Genomic DNA, 7,230 nt, shown 5'->3' on the forward strand with positions numbered 1-7,230 from the left:
AGGGTTCGAGTCTCGTCATTGGCAATTCTTTTTAGAAAAGCTTTCAAAAGGGTATACGCTTTTATATTTTCATTTTTATTATTATTATTATTATTATTATTATTATTATTATTATTATTATTATTATTATTATTATTATTATTATTATTATTATGATTAGGATTATTATTATTATTATTATTATTATTATTATGATTAGGATTATTATATTGTTATTATAAAAATAATACAAGTTATTATTATTTTCACTAATATTAGTATTAATATCATTTTTGTAATTATTAGTATTACTATTATTATTATTAACATAAGTACCAATTTTAACAATATCATTATTATCATTATTATTATTGATATTAAGAAAGTTATTATTATTAGTAATTCATTATTATCAAAACTATCATTTTTGTTACAAATAAATATTTTGTACCTAAAATATACTTAATACATATACTACAATTATATTAGTAGTTTATATACCTATATATCAAACATAATAACATTATTTATATAAATACTTATATATAACAAACTAATGATTTTTTTATAATACTAACCATATATATATATATATATATATATATATATATATATATATATATATATATATATATATATATATATATATTAACATAACTAAATATATAGATATTAAACATTTTGAATATATACACAAACCAAATAAGTATAATATATAATTTAAGATATAATATATAAACTTGTTCGATTGCGATTATACATTTTAATATATATACAAATGATATAAGTTCGTGAATCCGAGGCCAACCTTGCATTTGTTCAATGTCGTCATATGTATTTTTACTACAAAATACAGTATAGTGAGTTCATTTGATTCCCTTTGACTCTTTTACAATATATTTTTGGGACTAAGAATACATGCGCAACTTTTATAAATGTTTGACGAAATAGACACAAGTACTTAAAAACATTCTACAAATGAGTTATTATGAGTACACCGGATATCACCCCTTTATAGTCTGGTAATCTAAGAATTAGGAAACCGAGCTTCTAATTGACGCGTATCCTAAAGATAGATCTATGGGCACTAACAAGCCCAGTCAAAGAATTTGAACTGCTTTAGTACTTCAAAATAGGTATACAACTGCCAGCTTTAAAAGATATGATCTGTTTGTAAGGTGTACACAACCATCATATTTAAAAGAGTGGCCTGATTGTATGTCTTTGCATGTCCGTGCGAAATGCCAGTATGCGGGGATATTCTATATGCATCTTGTTAAGGTCGATTACCCGGTGTTTGTAGTTCATATGAATGACTTTTATCTCTATGCCGTGCGAAATGCCTGATATGAGATTATGTTTATGAAAGATATTAAAAAAATCGCGAGGCAACCTACGGGGGAGAAAAGGATACAGACCTACTCTACTAACCATTATGAAATATGGTTTTGTACACGAGATATGTGTACTGTATTTAAATGTTGTGGTCTATTAAAATGATGAATTTTATTGTTTACGATAAACTAATGAACTCACCAACCTTTTGGTTGACACTTTAAAGCATGTTTATTCTCAGGTATTAAAGAAATCGTTCGCTGTGCATTAGCTCATTTTAAGGATATTATTTGGAGTCATTCATGGCATATTTCAAAAGACGTTGCATTCGAGTCGTTGAGTTCATTAAGATTATTATTAAGTCAATTATAGTTGGATGTATTACGAAATGGTATGCATACTGTCAACTTTCGATGAAAAGAAAGTTTGTCTTTTGAAAACGAATGCAATGTTAGTAAAATGTATCATATAGAGGTCAAATACCTCGCGATGTAATCAACTATTGTGAATCGTTTATAATCGATATGGACTTCGTCCGGATGGATTAGGACGGGTCATGAAAAAACCATCCCGAGGGGCAGGCGGACCGGATTTGAATCCTGAATGGATCCGGGAGAAAACCCCCTGGAGTCAATCTAGAAATCCATATTTCATGCAGATTAATTAATAGGAAGGATAGAGCGAGGCTCGAACCCATAACCTAACCCCCAGCCCCAACACTCAAGGTGAAGTAACTAAACTTTTATTGTAAAAAAACTCAAAATCGTTAAATCGAACCGCCACAAATCGGACCAAACCGTCTATCAGGACATTTTACTCGGTGTGGTATGATTTGATATATGTTGAAACCGTGAATTCCGGTTTGATTTGAGATTTAGTCAAAACCAGACCAAACCGGACGTTGAACACCCCTAAATATATTTTATATCTATACCATAGATGATACTTCCAACATCAAGTTTACTGGTTCCACCATGATTTTAAGTTTTTTTTTTCAAAATTTCCCTTGATAAATTATTATAAAAAGTTTTAAAAAATTTGTGTAAACTTTTTATTAAGGGTGATTTAGACTATTTAAGTGGAAAAAGTAAAAATCACTCCGCATAAGATAAAATTAGTTGAAAACTTGATTTTGCGAATTTAATAAGTTTAGGGACTGTTTTGTGATTACGATTACGCTTTAATTCATATGATTTTTAATCTATTTCGTTTGATTGGAAAAGGTACAAATCGGTTATACAATGATCTGTATACTCAATTTTTTTTATTACGATTCAGATGCAGCCAACTTATTCAATTAAATGTTTGATTCAATGTACTTTATTATATGTATATATACGATGATTTCTACTATTTCATTTGAATTTTGTATTTCAGATTAAATTTTTTGATGTTAATTGATGTAATGATGTTCCAGGCTTAGTTAAATTGATAAAAAAAGAAAAATTGAATGTCAATGCTTATGTACTCTATGAATGTTGTTTTTCGTATTATTCTGTGAATCTACAGTTCGAACTGGTGATAGGGGTCATGTTTTGCATATGAATTTAGGATATAGTATGTCCACTTATATTGTTTATCATATATTAGGGTTTTAATAATGGCTTTGATCAATAACTTATTACTGCATATTATCTTTCCTACGTTAGGGTAAATATGTGTGTTATGTTTACCATCTCTTTAGAATGGTTTTGTTTTTTCATAGTTTGTAAAGCATATACATTTGGGGAAAGTTTTGGAGAACGTTAAGATATTATCATAATTTGGAGTGCACGATGGTGCATTTGCAGGAGGTGTAATCATAATGCACGTTATTATTCAGCTCGTTTTAGCTAAAAAGAAGACAGGTCAGTTTTGTAACCCCTCTTTCGTGGTAGTATTTGTACCTGTAAATTAGAAAATACAACGTGCACCTTAATTTGTTGAATCCAATGTTCTTTGAGGTTTATCTATGATGCTTAGAAGCTGCCAACAATGTCAATCCATTTTATGTAAGCTTGGATGAAAGGTATAATTAGGTGATGTTGGGTCACCAAATCCATACCCATTTGATCCATTAACAACTCCCTGACCCATGTTTGTACCACTAAATTAATTTTTTAACTCTATTTTTGTTCGAATCTTAGTGAATAACAAAGTACTAACTTCCCTATGTATTCGTTTATTATGTAACGATTTAGAGTTTCTCATGTGGCCTACGTGTTGATATGGCATGATGATGTTTTTGCTGCACATGGATCGCATCCAAATCACAAGTTCAGTCTCATAATCTTTGCTATTAGTAGAATCAGGTGTTGCTTAGTTTGATTTTTAACTTTTATTACTCCATTCTAGGTTATATAATTATGTTTTTTTCAATTCAGCTTTTTTATTTCAAATGTATGATGCGTTTATTATTCCTCTTTTGCATTGTTTGATGGATTCAAATGGGTTGATCTTATTTGCATGTACTTGGTAGAGGTTTAAAATTAGGCCCAACAGTTAAGTGAATCAAGAAGATGGGATTAGTGATCGAACCTAAATCTAATTGAGGGGTTAAGGTTTAGGATCGAGTGCTTGATTGGGGGAAAAAGTGGACGATGAATTGTTTTAACTCCAATAACTGTGCAAACCCCGTTCGAAATTTGGATTCCGAGGGCGTAAGACAATAAATCTTATTAACCCGTTCGATTGGATTGAAGCAAGTTAATGTTGTGAGCGATTGAACTCCGGTGACATCCGGAATTCAATTTGATCGGAATATTGCAGAGTGATTTTAAAAGAGTAACGTTAAGGGTGATAACGTTATATGTAATGAATGAGTTAGAGGTGTATTTATAGGTGCTAAGAGAGAGAAAGGGAATGATGACGTGGCACATGTCCCTTTCATGGTCATAAGTTTGTTAAAGGAAATAATGACGTGTCACCTGTCCCTTTCATGATCGTAAAGATCGGATCTTAACAAACTTGTGTGCTGACATGGCTTGCATGCTCTAATTGTGTTATCTCGTGTGATTTTCCGTAAGCAGGCCACTGTGCATCTGTGATTTAGCCGAGGAAAACTTGTATAAAGTGTTAGTTTATTTCAACTGTTTTTTCTCGGCACGCCGTGTCCAAAAAATCTTCCGACGGTTTGATAATCCGGGAGAAGATTGTCGGTCCCTTTGATGTGTTTGTCAGACAGAATGGTCCGTGCAGCGATTATCCGGCGGGCTCCAATGTTTCTGTGTGGTTCGGATAGTCTTTGGTCGGTTCTCGGGTCCGATGCTCGTATCCGGATAGAAAGTCTTATAAAAATCTTCAAGGTTTTCTCCTGGTGAGTTATACCCGGACAATTTTTCCGTCTATGTATCTGGAGGTTGATTGTTGGGTAGGGAATGTGTTCAGCGGGTGGAGTTGAGTGCACATGTGATCCGAGACTTGGTTCCTTATTCTACTTTACTCCCGGATATCCCTTTGGTAGGTTTGTGTTATCCGGGAGTATTATTGTTGGATAAATATTGTTTTCTTCGGCCGGAGGTATACCCGGGTAACTTACCCTTTTAGCCTGTAACCCGGGGAGGGATTGCCGGTTGGTCGATAGATCGTTGGTCATTCCTCCTGCGTTTCTTCCGGGTTATAGTGCCGGCTCCGGCTGATTTATTTTTTCGTGAATAAATCATTTTGATAAATAGGATTTATTTGATACGGATTTATATGCGTATCATCAAGTCCCCCCAGTTTGGTGACGCCGATCGGTAAAGGTGCGTTGCCAAACTAAATGATATGATGTGCATTAAATGTCTGACATTTAATTTGACATCTTACTCTTCTTCCCATTCTGATGCCTGCCTTTGTTACTTTTTGGGATTTTGAATCATTGTTTCAAAATAGAGGTTTTTATCTCTCTTTATTCAGATTATGACACGTGTACATGATCTAGACCGTATATCTTGAATTCTTTTGACTATAAATACCCATCTTCTCTTCGAAAGGAAACTTTTTACGAACATTGCCAATCTTCCGTCAACCGCTACAAAATCTCTTCTTCTTCTTTTTTCAAAAGGTAATATTTTTTCCTTCATCTCTTCCTAATCAATTATGTCTACTGAAGTTCAATCATCACTGTCTGTTAGTGGTCGTGAACCTATTGTGGACCGTAGTTCTAGGTCTAGGGTAAATGTGGATAGGGTGCGTACCATAGTAGATAAACGATACTTGTTAGATTTGATAGATGAATTTCCTTTTGTTTCGGAGTACGGGCCTAAGATTCCGCTGCCTACCCATTCAGCCAATAATCCACCCCCCAATATGGTGGCCATTTATGGTTCTGCCATTTGTATTGGCAATTTCTGATTGCCAATGACTGACTTTCAATTTGAGTTCTTTGAGCATTATGGCATTGCGCCTGCTCAAGTCCACCCACATGGTTACCAAAAATTGGTCATGTGGGAGATGTATTTTAATTCCCAAAACATTCGACCCTCGCTTTGTTTGTTTCGCTATTCCCATTCTGTTGCTATTTCTGAAAATGGTTAGTTTACGATAAACCGGAGGAGATGGTTCCATTTTTCTGGCCACATGGAGACTTCGCTGAAGAAGTGGCGCGAATCTTTTTTCTTCATTGAAACTAAAAAGTTGCCTCCCAACTTTGTTGCTCTCTGTGAATGGGCCCCAAAGATAAAACGTGGGGACGGGACTGTTCCGTATTTGAACGACTGCGAAAAGCGTGTAATGGAGTTCATAAAGGATTTTGGGATCCCTCAACACCCATATTCAGAGCACATGCTGGTGATAGGTGGAATAAGTCATTCCTGGCTCTATCTGGATCGTAAACCAATCATTTTCTACAAAGGCAAAGGTGGGGATTACTCCTATCATGTCTTCTTTTCCTTGCGTTTACGCTTATATTTACCTTGTTTCTTTGTTTATGTTACAGCTATGGAATTCACCAACACCTTGGTTTTGACGATCTCTAAGACTTATATGTAAAGACTACCCCTGTTGTTGAGGGGCAAGAGGTGGTCGAACAAGTCGACCTGGAGAAGGAGGAGGGCGATGGGGGTGATTTGCACTTGAAGGCACCCGGAATCGAGACAGAAACCGAGCCCTCTGCCGGGAAGAAGAGGAGTAAGGGAGTTGTTTCCCTTAGAAACAAAAAATTGAAGTGTATATGCTGGTCTTAACTTTTATTGCAGTCGTATGTAGGTTTATGTTGATTGTATGTTAAATGTTTGTTTTCTGTTGACAACTGTGGCTGGCCAGAATCCAGAGCCAAGGTGATGATGATGATGATGTACAGGAGGTTATCCCGGAGCATGACATGGAGAAGCTCTTTGACTTCCCAACTGATAATCTGCTTAAAGCTTTTGCCCAGTTGGACATTGATTACGACGGCTGCAGGATCAAGCTGCAAAAGGGGAGCTCAAAAGTAGTTTATCAGTCCGTTGCATCCATGTCCCGGAAGGAGGCTAGGGCTGTCCGCCTTCGGGCCCGGATCGCTGAGAATTCAGCTTTCCTGGACGGCCTTATCCGGGAGGATGAGCAGGAGAAGGCACAAGAGGCTGCCCGACTCGAGCATGAGAACAAGCTGAGGGCTACGGAGGATGAGATGGTGGAGCTACGCCGGCAGCTGGATGCTGCCACTCAGGGCAGGGATGCTGCTGTGGCCGATCTTGGCCTGCTAAGAGCTGGACTACCTTCTATTGCCATGAAGGTGTTAAAGTCCGAATTGGTGATGAATCCTTTCGATGCTTATCTTCAGAGCTTTGGCTCCGTCAGTGCTCTGCAGGTCGTCCATCTGTACCGGAAGCACCACATTGGTGTCGAAACTCCCCTCCATCCGGATGTAGCTGGGAAAGTGAAGCCGGATGCCCCTCAGTAGATGAAGCTTGCCGAGCAGGCGTTAAAAGATATCAAATTTGCTGCTTTTGAAGAGGCTTGCTGGTTACTCGGTCG

The sequence above is a fragment of the Rutidosis leptorrhynchoides genome, chromosome 3 (assembly GCF_046630445.1).
Source record: "Rutidosis leptorrhynchoides isolate AG116_Rl617_1_P2 chromosome 3, CSIRO_AGI_Rlap_v1, whole genome shotgun sequence".
Taxonomy (NCBI): Eukaryota; Viridiplantae; Streptophyta; class Magnoliopsida; order Asterales; family Asteraceae; genus Rutidosis; species Rutidosis leptorrhynchoides.